We start from the raw sequence: 14,537 nt of genomic DNA on the forward strand, positions 1-14,537 counted from the left end.
AATCATTTGACTTTTGAATTTTTCAATTTTTGATTTTAATTTCAAATTAAGTTTAATTCCCAAATTTCAATTTAATTTTAATTGTTATTTTTACTGATAATTCAAAACTCTAATTGATTTTAATTTTCAAATAGATGTTAGAATTGATGTCAAAAGTAATTTTAACAAATTATTGGATTAATTTGATTTTAATTGGGTTTTCTACTGATTTTTTATTATTATTTAAATTGATATTTAAAATTAGTCTTGGATTATTTCTAAAAAAATCCATTTTATATCCATAGTACATTTCAAAATCAGAATGGCATTACAACATTATCATGAATTACAAAGTCATCTTCCAAAAGGACAAACAATTCCATTTCCATATCAATACATTGCTAGTATTTATCCATGAGAATAAGCATTGATACTAAAATGTGACATTACATGTTGTTCTTACAAAAAGGTCCCAATCCTACACTAGCTTTTATGATACATGACATAGTCCAAATACTAAAAGGAGGAAGATTGATGGACCTTCCAATGGATAATGATGGAATGTGAAGATTATTATTACTATTATGATTACAGAAACAGCTTGCAAAAATAATGCAGAGAGAGATGCTGCGGTTGGTAGAGAAAATTTTGATGAAACAATGTTGTTGTGGCTACAATGACGTCAAGTGGCAAATCTGTTTGCTACGACCTGCTTGTTCTAGAAGAGTTGCTTAAGAATTCATCCTCGTGTGCGTTGTACATATTTCCAACAAAAGGCATTAGCTCAAGATCAACTAAGGTCTTTGTTACACGTGACAAAAGAATTTGATGCCGACTTAAATATTGGTATATATGATGGTGATACTTCTCATAGCAAAAGGACATGCCAGCAGGTGCTTCCAACCTTTATGCTCACAAACCAAACTCAGTATGTCCTCCTGCAACATCAAAACACAATGAGTTTCTGCATAAATTTACCCAAATTTACCAAGTTTCGATGCATTGGATTGGCATGGGCAAAGAAGAAGTCTACCGTAAGTAAATGTCGGCATGATATGAACTACGAGGCATGATTTTTGCTACTTTGGCTTCAAGTCCGTCCGACCGCCCCTTGTGAGCCTAGGAGTAAAATAGAACATTGTGTTAATGCTGAAATTGTGACGAGACGAACCTACCAATTCACAAGGCAATATTGTTAGTCGAATATGGCACCAACAGCAACTTGTGGCCAGAAATTCATAGCAGTCCCAAAAAAGGGGGATTACAATCATCTCTAATCTTTGCACATTCCATCTAAATTTTCTAACATCCATACAATTTACAAGCATTTCAAAAACCACTCCAAGCATACCTTGTGGCTGCAACTTCTGTTCTACGATTTATGGTTGATCTGGCTAAGATGCGCCCCTTTTTACTGTTGTTTGTAGGCATCTAGAACTTCTTGAGAGCTGCATTGACTTGTATCTTTCTTGTGCAAGGGCTGCACATGCTGTAAACCAAAACCTGCTATGAGAAAAACCATCTTTGATCATCCATGAAAGAGTCCCAGACGTGGCAAACAAAAAACAATATCCATCCATATCCTTATTGTTATCACAAAATGGAATATATGCCAAAGGTCTTCCTTTTAAATCCATGCCATAGAGTTCTCCCATGTCAGTCCTGATAATCTGATCAGCATCCACAAAAATGACTTTCTCCAAGGAATATACAAGCTCCCTTCAAAAAAGAAAGTTGAGAATATTATTAAAGTTGTTGAAAAGCAATCTGGTTTGACAATAAGAACATCATTATATTTCACGCTATCAGACAGACAGTTTTGGAGATTAAGGATCAACTTATCTGTCAAGGAATGCTCTGCGGAAAATGAGACACATGGAAGGTTCACTGTCTAAAGCCAACCGTGCTTTCCTAAACTGCTTGCTATGGCTGCTAAGTTCAATACGATGAATGATCACGCCGAAGAACAAGTTCGTTCTCATCAACGAGAAGCAATCCATCTTGTTCATCTTGCTGCTAATGACACAACCGAAGCGTCGAATTTCACCAAAATTACAACCTGCTCCTGCACCAAAAAAAACATATATTGAAACTATTTGCAAAGCTTTCATGACAGAAAAACTTGCATACAACATTCAAACACCAATATGAAGCTTCGTGTAATTTGTAGGGTTATTGATTGACATACCTCTGCAACCATGTCAACCGAACCTAAAACCTGAGCTGTGATCAACACCGGAACCAAACCACTCTTGAGTCTTCAATAATTTTTCACTGCGGTAACAAAACCCAGAGTAATCAGTCAAAGTGTTAAGATTTCAAGGAAATTCCCAAATTGGAATTGGGACAAAAGCAAAGAAGAAAGCTAAGTACAGATTACCGTTTCCGGAAAATAGCATCAAACAGGACAACTCGGTTCTGAGCACCAAAAAACACTTCTGGAATTTTTCTTCTTTGGACTTTTGAGTACCGTTTGAAACCCTAAGCTGCAGGGATAAAAGGAAGAGAGCGATTCAGAGATGGGGAAAGAAAACCCTAAAGGGAGGCGGACAAAAATCCCACAAAAAAAACCCTAATTCCCAAATCAACAGGAAAACGGTATTTGAAGAGGGAAGGAAGAAGATTTAAGCTGACCTGATCCGTCGCCGTCACCGAAGGTGAGACTTCCTTTTGATTTCTCTTTTTGAAACCATGGATTTGCTCTCTCTGGTTAACGAGGGTAAGCGATGAGGGCGAGAGAGAGGCATTGTAAGCGATGAGGACGAGAGAAGAGCGATTGAGAGCGATCGTGAGCCGAGAGAGACGATTGAGAGCGATTGAGAGAAACGCGAAGCTTGGGAGCGTGTTGAGAGAGAGAGAGATTAAAATCAGAAGAGGGAAAGACACGAGAGAGGAGATTGAAAGAATTTTTCATTACTATTCATTATTACTTTTTATTCATTTATTGTTATTTTTATTTTTTTTTAAAACAAAAAAAACATGCTTTAAATTAGAATTTAATTAATGTTTTCCTTTGTTCTACTAAAAAGGTATATTAATGTACTACTTGGTATTCCCAATCCATTTCTCTTTTGAAAGACCAACAGCCAAGCGGCTGGTTTTTAATTAGGCTAGACTAACTGTTTCTTTTTTTATTTAGTTTTTTATTTTAATTCTTTTTTAGTTTATCTTAGTTTATATATTTAAGTTAGGATTAAAATGACAATTAGTTGGTAAGTGGTCTGGTGGAGGGGAGCGGTGTCTAGGTCTTTAGTGTAGTGGGTTCGATTCTCCTATGTGTAGTTTTTTTCTTTCAACATTTTCTTTTATATTTATGCTTTATTATTCATAGATTTTTTATTATGGTTTAATAATATAGATTTGTTTTTTCTTTTAATTGCATCATGTGTTCGAAACCATTTGAAAACTATAAAAATCATACTTTTCTCGATTTAATATCGAGCCCCTTTTTCACACCCTTGTAAGTCGATTGCTTTTTAAGCATCGCCATCAACCTCACATAGCTTACTCTTGGGCTTTCTTACAATGAGCCGGTTCTCTTGCACTTACACTCATACTTTGCATTATTTGTTTGTTTGGGCCCGATTTAATTATTTCATGATTTTTTAATCCCCATTTGACAAAATGTACCCCACTCCCCCGATGTGTAATAATCCTGTACTATTTTATTTCTTTATTGTTTGGTTGTTTAGTTAGCTACTAACACAAGAATAAAATCAACAATTTCAAAAAATACATAAAAATATGACTCGATCCAACGTCGAGTATTTTCTCAATAAACAAACCAATCCATTTCCCTCTCCCATTCTATTCCATTTCTTTCAAACTCTCATCAAACGCTTGATCCAACGTCAAGCCATTTTTTATAATAAAAACTCAAAAAATATTAATTCATAATTAAGACCTTTTCAATAAAGATGGAAGTGGAACGTGGTGTATACCACGCACTCCTGAGACTAGGATTCGAGATGTATATCTCGCCAATCCTAGCTCTCGCCATCATCCAAAATTATCCACTTTGTTCTCTCGAACACTCATTCAAATTTCTCAAACGTCCATCAATACTTGATCTAGGTCAAGTCATTTTCACAACAAAACTCAAAACACCTAATTCTTACTTAAACACTTTTTCAATAAAGGTGGAAATGGAACATGGTGTATACCATGCACTCCTGAGGTTAAGATTCGAGACGTATGCCTCGCCAATCTTAACTCTCGCCATCGTCTAAAATTGTCAATGTGGTTTCGTCAGACCCTTTCTCAATCAAATATAAGCTACCTAAATCTTATTTAAGACTCTTTCAATAAAGGTGGAAATGGAACATGGTGTATACCATGCACTCCTGAGGTTAAGATTCGAGACGTATGCCTCGCCAATCTTAACTCTCGCCATCGCCTAAAATTGTCAATGCGGTTTCTTCAAACCCTTTCTCAATCAAATTCCAAAATACTTAATTCCTATCTTAAACTCTTTCAATAAAGATGGAAATGGAACATGGTGTATACCATGCACTCCTGAGGCTAGGATTCGAGATGTATATCTCGCTCATCCAAGTTCTCGCCATCACTCAAAACGCATCCAACCAATCAAACTCTTTCTCGCCGCCGTGCGATTAATCAAAAACCTTTTTCATAAACGAAAGGTATCTTGTCTTAAGTGATGCAAAACAATGTTTCGGCCACGATTGTTGAGTCGAGATAAGTGACGCTTTTCCGAATGTAGATTTATAAATCCGTTCGATGTGTGGTATGCGTCCACTCCTCATCTGTTTTGGGTAAAACAATGTTTTGCGTCGATTAATACAGTATAGCTTTCGCTAAAATCGACCAACAAACAAACATTTTTCTACCCAGAACTACGTAAGCCTTGATTTCTCTTTTGAGATACGTAGGAGCAGGATTCGTAAATCTTGTCAGGCCCACTAATAAAAAACTTAGGTTTAGTCCTTCGTTAAAAATCCAAAAACATTTTTTCCCTCTTATATTCTTTCTTTCCCACCTAATAAATTGAAAAGCCTAACATTTTAACTAACACTAACGCACACAATTGACCTAATGGTTCCCGTTGAGTACAACGGACGTGAGGGGTGCTAATACCTTCCCCTTGCGTAATCGACTCCCGAACCCTGATATTGGTTGCGATGACCATATCTTATCCTTTCATTTGTCTTGGGTTTTATCGATATTTCCCCTTTCCTTTTTAGGAATAAATAAAGTTCGGTGGCGACTCTGTTCAGTCCATCATTGCGAGCGTGCGATCGCGTTTCGCTTTGAAGTCGTATCCCCATTTTTTTTCGAGGTGCGACAGATGGCGACTCTGCTGGGGAGTATTAATCCCTAAGTGAGTCAAGCCTAGTTAGGACGTTTGTGTGCCTTTGTTTGTTTAATTGTGTGTCTTTTCCCTTATTTATTGCTTTTTAATATCTTTATTGTTATATTGATATTTGTTGTATATTGGTTCCACCGTGTTGGGTACTTGGATCTTGATTGCAAACCATGTGGGAAAGACTCTACACCCGAGTCTAGAGTGAAAAAGAAAAAACATAAGATAGGACGATGGTTGAGTAGTACAGACTCCCGAGGTGTATACTTCGTAAGAGTCGGTACGAGAACCTCACTTAGAGTAGATTCTTTTGCAAATATTGTCGCCCGAGGTGTATACCTCGTAAGCTTCGATGTTTCAAAGGGGTCCATGACTCTAAGGACCTTTTAGAACATTAAAACTTTGGCCAACTAGAAATGATGGTTGCGTAGTATGGATTCTCGAGGTGAATACTTCGTAAGGATCGATACGAGAACCTCACTCAGAATAGATTCTCTAGATGGAGTTGATGACCGGAAAGTATTTTCCGTAAGCGTCAAACAGTCTTTTGAATCCATGGCTCTGAGTACCCTGTCTAGAACCCAGTCGATGGTTGCGTAGTACGGACTCCCGAGGTGAATACTTCGTAAGGGTCGGTACGAGAACCTCACCCAGAATAGATTCCCTTGATGAAGTTGACGACCGGAAAGTATTTTCCGTAAGCGTCAAACATTCTTGTGAATCAATGACTCTGGGGATCCTTTGTAACAAAACCTTAGATCTTACCCGGTGAGAACCTATTCTTGGAAAACAATCAGATTCATCAGTACCTCAGATTTTTGAACCCGTGTATAAAAAAAAAAAAACAAATGTGCATGGCTTGCATTGCATTCATTCGCATTCCATTGCATTTGCATTGCATCATAATGCATGTCATTCTCCAGACAAAATACCAAAAAAAACTCATCCATCTTTTGTCCGTGAAGCAAAGTGATTCTCAACACGCGTTTAGAACAAAGAACCATGTCCCAGGAGATGATGGACGAGCTAAGGAAAAGCCAAGAAGCACTGAAGGAGGAACTCAATCTTTTGAAGAGCCAAATGAGACGGGTCTTGGAAACGCTGCAAGTCTTGTTGGGAAGAGAGGGTCACCCAATATACACTGCTGCAAACAAAGAGAGCTACTACGCCACATCCATCTGGTGTTACCCCAAGTCAAGGGAAATGCTATGTGGCAACTCCTCATTTACCAGTATATGGACCTCCCTCAAGGCGTCATCATCAACATCCTCTGGCTATTGCTCCTCAAAGTCACCAAAACCAGGTTCAAAACAAAAATCAGAATCAGAACAAGAGGAACAAGGATCACAATGACTCTATTCCGGTGCCATATAGCAAGCTCTACCCGCTACTGATCCAGAATGCTTTGGTGACCCCTCGAGCTCTCACGCCCGTGTCACCATACCTACCATGGTACAATCCAAATGTAACGTGTGAATTCCATAAAGGGGCATTGGGGCATGACCTAGATTCTTGCTGTGCGCTAAAAGCCTTGGTACGAGGACTGATTAACAAGAGCTTAGTCTTTGAAGAAGATCACCCGAAGATCAAGTGCGAATACCATACTGGAACAATGGGGCACTCCATCTAGGAATGCAAGAGTTTTAAGCTCAAGCTGCAAAGATTGATTGACATAAGGTCACCAACACTCAAGGAGGAAGGCTCAGGTACATATGCCTTGATTTCTGAGCCAGGTAATGGGAAAGGGAAAGGACCCTTGAAACCCCTCAAGGTTTTGTACCACAAGGAAGATGTCAGGGATGTGGCTAAGGAGCTATCATTATTTCCTGGTAAGAGCATTGAGATACCGCCTTGGATTTCCAATGTCACGACCCATACCAATGAAAGTAAAGGAGAAGTGAGTAGTGGATCCAAGAAGGTTGCGTTCAACGATGAGATTGAAGGAAAAGAAGTTGAAGATCATCATGCCAATGTCAAAAAGCTTGTCGATCCCAACCTTCAAGTTTGAAGAAGTCAATTCCCTAAAGCTGGCAATCAGTTGGCTGTCTCAGCATTTCTTTTGTAGTTTCCTCGCATGTTGATTGTTAATTGCTTTTAAGCATTGTTGTTTTCTTTGAATTGGTAAGATTAATGAAAGGTTTATGCATCTTTTGAATTAATCCATTCGTATTCACTCGTTTTTCATTTATGTTAAAAAACAAAAACAAAATACTCCTCTCATTCACTTTTGTTTATCAAAGTGTTGTGTTAACAAGGATTGGAGGGAGGATGATGAAAACGAAACACCTGAAATTGTTGTGGTATGCTTTTGAGTAAAACCTTGTCGATGATGTAAGGCATTGTTTCAAATCCCCAAACACTGGAGTGATAAGGATGTTAATCCCTAGACAACCACTTTGAGCCTAGAAGTTGGTGTTTATTTCGGATCTAAAACCCTTAATCTTAACCTGGGGCAGGGTAGTTGTGTTCAGATAGTTTGATCATGCATCCGATCTTTCAAAAAAAACCGTCCATATGAACACCCTCCAATTAGGTTCAACCACATGTTATCCTTCGCGCACATGTTGAAGTGTCGAAGAAGTTGAGAAAAGCTAAAATTAGTGTTGGTTGATCCTCATCCACCAAAAATGTGGCAGTCAACACCTTTAAAAAAATAGAAAAAAGCCCACTAGGTCAAATACCACAAGATGACTTAGGCAAAAGTTAGGGCATCCCGATGGACCAAAAGCTTCAAAGAAGCGGTCCAGGCAAAATTAGGGATAAAATAAATCAATCAAAAGAGGTCATTAAATCCTCGACAAAAACAAAATAAGGGGACTGCCATTTCAAGAAAATCCGTCTTGAATCCCCATCACACCTTCGAACCCTCTTGGAAGTCGAATGCGTGTATTGAATTAACTGAACGTAGGAACTGGAGATCATAAAGAAGAAGGGGTGGGTAAAAACAAATTTTGAGCCTTATATCCTTTTGTTTCAAGAAACCGCGAACCAGACCACGTTACAACCCTTAAAAGACCTAATTGAGGCAGGGTTTATTTTGAAAGCATACTATAACAAGGTTGTGTTAACTTGACTCCAAACGATTTTTGTTAATCATTTGATAGCACCAACTTGTATACTGTGAATGACTTGATCACCATTGTGTTCTTATCAACGACTCGTTCACTGTATTTTACCCGTTCATATCAATAAATTTTGATTTCAAATTTTTGCATAAGCATTGAATTAAAATTACCATTTTTGAATGAACAATCTTATTTGCGAGTCAACACTCAACATCAAAGAAATTCAATACACAGTTGAGGAACTAGATGGAGTGAAAGAAGTCTATTCGGGGGCAAATCACTTTGAGCATCAGTTAATTCGAGCTAATCACCCTAAGGGTCATCTAGCCAAGAGTAATCTGCTTCAAGAATCAGACTGGGGCAAGCCACCTCAGAGCTCAGTAAGTCCAATCACTCCAAGGCTCAGTTAGCCAAGAGTAATTTGCTTCAAGACTTAGACTGGGGCAAACCACCTCAGAGCTCGGTAAGTCCAACTATCCAAAGGACAATCAATCAAGAGTTTACCATTCCAGCATTTGGTTAGTCAAGTTCGGACCATTGCAAGTTTCAAACACTAGGGGCAAGCCATCTCGAGGTAGTCTCATGGCAAGTTGTTTCCAAACTCACTTTCAAGGTGAACATTTCCAAAGTCCCAACAGACTAGGGCAAGATGAGCCACAGAGGGGCAGAACCTCTTTCTTCGTGCTTTCAAACTGCTCAAACAAATTCTGCCATACGTCAACAACTATTGAGTTTAAGACGAGTGCCCGAAAATTATGCTAGCACGATTCATTAATCCTCCAAAAGGATCCATTGGCTAAGCTGTGGCCATCAAACTGGATAGAATCCTCCTTTGACAACATCTATCATAAAATGTTTGGTTGAGTTCTCGGTGTTGAGGAATCATGAGCTTCCATAAAAAGCCTTTACAAACTCCCAGTCTGCCCAGTGTCAGCATTCTCATAATCATGATCATTCATATATCATGCATAAAAGGAAATTCAAATCATGCATAGCCGAAATGTACTTCGTGCTCATTTTGCATTGACCCAGGTCTTGTTGTCGATCCTAGATCCTTTGACCTCTAATTCCAGCTTGTCTTTGGTATCCCTAAACCAACATCCGGTTTTTGCAGTCATTTTCAAATCCAATTTTTATTCAATACTATTCGGGTCATGTATGAACCTGTTGTTGAACCCTCATTCCGGGGTCAGGTCATACTTGAACCTGCTCTGAAGAGTTTTTCCAATTTTTGTTCAATACTATTCGGGTCATGTATGAACCTGTTGTTGAACCCTCATTCCGGGGTCAGGTCATACTTGAACTTGCTCTGAAGAGTTTTTCCAGTTTTGTTCAATCCTATTCAGGTCATATGTGAACCTGTTGTTGAACGTTTTTATTCCGGGGTCCGGTCATACTTGAACCTGCTCTGAAGATTTTTCTTTCTTTGTTCAATCATATCCAGGTCATATGTGAACCTGTTGTTGAACGTTTTTATTCCGGGGTCCGGTCATACTTGAACCTGCTCTGAAGATTCTTTGTTCAATCCTATTCAGGTCATGTATGAACCTGTTGTTGAACCTTTTATTCCGGGGTCAGGTCATACTTGAACCTGCTCTGAAGAGTTTCTCCAATTTTTGTTCAATACCATTCAGGTCATGTATGAACTTGTTGTTGAGCTTTATTCCGGTGTCAGGTCATACTTGAACCTGTTCTGAAGATTCTTTCTCTGTTTGTTCAATACCATTCAGGTCATGTATGAACCTGTTGTTGAACCCTTATTCCGGTGTCAGGTCATACTTGAACCTGCTCTGAAGATTTTTTTCTCTAGTTTGTTCAATACCATTCAGGTCATGTATGAACCTGTTGTTGAACCCTTATTCCGGTGTCAGGTCATACATGAACCTGTTCTGAAGAGTTTTCTCCTTGATTATTCCCCAGCGTTGTCAGGTCATATATGAACCTGTTGTAGCATCTTTTCCTTTATTCGGGTTCGGTAAGTCATGTGTGAACTTACTACCGAAATCCCTTGTGTTCTAAGTGTCGTTTATCAAATCTCACTTTGAATACTCCCCAGTGTGTGTCTGATTCTCCAGCAGGACTGTTTCCCCAGCAAGTTGTTCCTTACCATTTGTCTGTCTTCCTGTGGACCATCAGCATTCCCCACAGTTTGGTCTGTCTAGTAGCATCTCCTGTTAAGGATCCACCATACCCCTAGCAGATAAAAAAATTTACAAAAAAAAAGAATCATGCATCCATGCATATTATATCATGTCATATCATATCATATCATATCATATCATATCACATCATGTCATAGGGATTCAGGATCAAAATTCGGGTCTTCTTAGTATTTAACCATCTCCCACTATGATCATATGAAGAGTGTCCTGCTTCATATGATCTAGTTGAAGATACTTAAATAGAGGCAACTGTCATACCCCGATTTTGGTCCTGAATTTTTTATTTTTGTTTGGCACTTGGCCTAAAGTTCATTTGCATACATTCATTCCCAACTCCATATTTTTGTTACACATTGATCATTGTCTATGCCTTTTGATCATGGTGCTTTTGACTATAAAATGGATTTTAATCATTTGACTTTTGAATTTTTCAATTTTTGATTTTAATTTCAAATTAAGTTTAATTCCCAAATTTCAATTTAATTTTAATTGTTATTTTTACTGATAATTCAAAACTCTAATTGATTTTAATTTTCAAATAGATGTTAGAATTGATGTCAAAAGTAATTTTAACAAATTATTGGATTAATTTGATTTTAATTGGGTTTTCTACTGATTTTTTATTATTATTTAAATTGATATTTAAAATTAGTCTTGGATTATTTCTAAAAAAATCCATTTTATATCCATAGTACATTTCAAAATCAGAATGGCATTACAACATTATCATGAATTACAAAGTCATCTTCCAAAAGGACAAACAATTCCATTTCCATATCAATACATTGCTAGTATTTATCCATGAGAATAAGCATTGATACTAAAATGTGACATTACATGTTGTTCTTACAAAAAGGTCCCAATCCTACACTAGCTTTTATGTTACATGACATAGTCCAAATACTAAAAGGAGGAAGATTGATGGACCTTCCAATGGATAATGATGGAATGTGAAGATTATTATTACTATTATGATTACAGAAACAGCTTGCAAAAATACTGCAGAGAGAGATGCTGCGGTTGGTAGAGAAAATTTTGATGAAACAATGTTGTTGTGGCTACAATGACGTCAAGTGGCAAATCTGTTTGCTACGACCTGCTTGTTCTAGAAGAGTTGCTTAAGAATTCATCCTCGTGTGCGTTGTACATATTTCCAACAAAAGGCATTAGCTCAAGATCAACTAAGGTCTTTGTTACACGTGACAAAAGAATTTGATGCCGACTTAAATATTGGTATATATGATGGTGATACTTCTCATAGAAAAAGGACATGCCAGCAGGTGCTTCCAACCTTTATGCTCACAAACCAAACTCAGTATGTCCTCCTGCAACATCAAAACACAATGAGTTTCTGCATAAATTTACCCAAATTTACCAAGTTTCGATGCATTGGATTGGCATGGGCAAAGAAGAAGTCTACCGTAAGTAAATGTCGGCATGATATGAACTACGAGGCATGATTTTTGCTACTTTGGCTTCAAGTCCGTCCGACCGCCCCTTGTGAGCCTAGGAGTAAAATAGAACATTGTGTTAATGCTGAAATTGTGACGAGACGAACCTACCAATTCACAAGGCAATATTGTTAGTCGAATATGGCACCAACAGCAACTTGTGGCCAGAAATTCATAGCAGTCCCAAAAAAGGGGGATTACAATCATCTCTAATCTTTGCACATTCCATCTAAATTTTCTAACATCCATACAATTTACAAGCATTTCAAAAACCACTCCAAGCATACCTTGTGGCTGCAACTTCTGTTCTACGATTTATGGTTGATCTGGCTAAGATGCGCCCCTTTTTACTGTTGTTTGTAGGCATCTAGAACTTCTTGAGAGCTGCATTGACTTGTATCTTTCTTGTGCAAGGGCTGCACATGCTGTAAACCAAAACCTGCTATGAGAAAAACCATCTTTGATCATCCATGAAAGAGTCCCAGACGTGGCAAACAAAAAACAATATCCATCCATATCCTTATTGTTATCACAAAATGGAATATATGCCAAAGGTCTTCCTTTTAAATCCATGCCATAGAGTTCTCCCATGTCAGTCCTGATAATCTGATCAGCATCCACAAAAATGACTTTCTCCAAGGAATATACAAGCTCCCTTCAAAAAAGAAAGTTGAGAATATTATTAAAGTTGTTGAAAAGCAATCTGGTTTGACAATAAGAACATCATTATATTTCACGCTATCAGACAGACAGTTTTGGAGATTAAGGATCAACTTATCTGTCAAGGAATGCTCTGCAGAAAATGAGACACATGGAAGGTTCACTGTCTAAAGCCAACCGTGCTTTCCTAAACTGCTTGCTATGGCTGCTAAGTTCAATACGATGAATGATCACGCCGAAGAACAAGTTCGTTCTCATCAACGAGAAGCAATCCATCTTGTTCATCTTGCTGCTAATGACACAACCGAAGCGTCGAATTTCACCAAAATTACAACCTGCTCCTGCACCAAAAAAAACATACATTGAAACTATTTGCAAAGCTTTCATGACAGAAAAACTTGCATACAACATTCAAACACCAATATGAAGCTTCGTGTAATTTGTAGGGTTATTGATTGACATACCTCTGCAACCATGTCAACCGAACCTAAAACCTGAGCTGTGATCAACACCGGAACCAAACCACTCTTGAGTCTTCAATAATTTTTCACTGCGGTAACAAAACCCAGAGTAATCAGTCAAAGTGTTAAGATTTCAAGGAAATTCCCAAATTGGAATTGGGACAAAAGCAAAGAAGAAAGCTAAGTACAGATTACCGTTTCCGGAAAATAGCATCAAACAGGACAACTCGGTTCTGAGCACCAAAAAACACTTCTGGAATTTTTCTTCTTTGGACTTTTGAGTACCGTTTGAAACCCTAAGCTGCAGGGATAAAAGGAAGAGAGCGATTCAGAGATGGGGAAAGAAAACCCTAAAGGGAGGCGGACAAAAATCCCACAAAAAAAACCCTAATTCCCAAATCAACAGGAAAACGGTATTTGAAGAGGGAAGGAAGAAGATTTAAGCTGACCTGATCCGTCGCCGTCACCGAAGGTGAGACTTCCTTTTGATTTCTCTTTTTGAAACCATGGATTTGCTCTCTCTGGTTAACGAGGGTAAGCGATGAAGGCGAGAGAGAGGCATTGTAAGCGATGAGGACGGGAGAAGAGCGATTGAGAGCGATCGTGAGCCGAGAGAGACGATTGAGAGCGATTGAGAGAAACGCGAAGCTTGGGAGCGTGTTGAGAGAGAGAGATTCAGATGAGAAGAGGGAAAGACACGAGAGAGGAGATTGAAAGAATTTTTCATTACTATTCATTATTACTTTTTATTCATTTATTGTTATTTTTATTTTTTTTAAAAACAAAAAAAACATGCTTTAAATTAGAATTTAATTAATGTTTTCCTTTGTTCTACTAAAAAGGTATATTAATGTACTACTTGGTATTCCCAATCCATTTCTCTTTTGAAAGACCAACAGCCAAGCGGCTGGTTTTTAATTAGGCTAGACTAACTGTTTCTTTTTTTATTTAGTTTTTTATTTTAATTCTTTTTTAGTTTATCTTAGTTTATATATTTAAGTTAGGATTAAAATGACAATTAGTTGGTAAGTGGTCTGGTGGAGGGGAGCGATGTCTAGGTCTTTAGTGTAGTGGGTTCGATTCTCCTATGTGTAGTTTTTTTCTTTCAACATTTTCTTTTATATTTATGCTTTATTATTCATAGATTTTTTATTATGGTTTAATAATATAGATTTGTTTTTTCTTTTAATTGCATCATGTGTTCGAAACCATTTGAAAACTATAAAAATCATACTTTTCTCGATTTAATATCGAGCCCCTTTTTCACACCCTTGTAAGTCGATTGCTTTTTAAGCATCGCCATCAACCTCACATAGCTTACTCTTGGGCTTTCTTACAATGAGCCGGTTCTCTTGCACTTACACTCATACTTTGCATTATTTGTTTGTTTGGGCCCGATTTAATTATTTCATGATTTTTTAATCCCCATTTGACAA

The 14,537-nt window shown here is 37.8% G+C and overlaps 1 long non-coding RNA gene across 7 annotated transcripts; it reads right to left on the reverse strand.

Moving 5' to 3' along the window:
* Nucleotides 1–288: 288 nt before the first annotated feature.
* Nucleotides 289–13,431, reverse strand: LOC127120005 (uncharacterized). Of its 7 annotated transcripts, none has more exons than XR_007802990.1 (5): nt 13,297–13,431; nt 13,105–13,190; nt 1,331–2,044; nt 1,013–1,150; nt 289–917 (listed from the first exon to the last, which is right to left on the reverse strand). It is a non-coding gene; the product is annotated as an uncharacterized LOC127120005 (long non-coding RNA). The 7 variants fall into 7 exon arrangements; XR_007802992.1 differs by lacking the exon at nt 1,331–2,044 and adding an exon at nt 12,268–12,975 and having other exon boundaries at nt 13,297–13,424; XR_007802988.1 differs by lacking the exon at nt 1,331–2,044 and adding an exon at nt 12,268–12,981 and having other exon boundaries at nt 13,297–13,424.
* Between the last annotated feature and the right edge of the window lie 1,106 nt (nt 13,432–14,537).

This window comes from Lathyrus oleraceus, chromosome 2 (genome assembly GCF_024323335.1).
Source record: "Lathyrus oleraceus cultivar Zhongwan6 chromosome 2, CAAS_Psat_ZW6_1.0, whole genome shotgun sequence".
Lineage (NCBI taxonomy): Eukaryota > Viridiplantae > Streptophyta > Magnoliopsida > Fabales > Fabaceae > Lathyrus > Lathyrus oleraceus.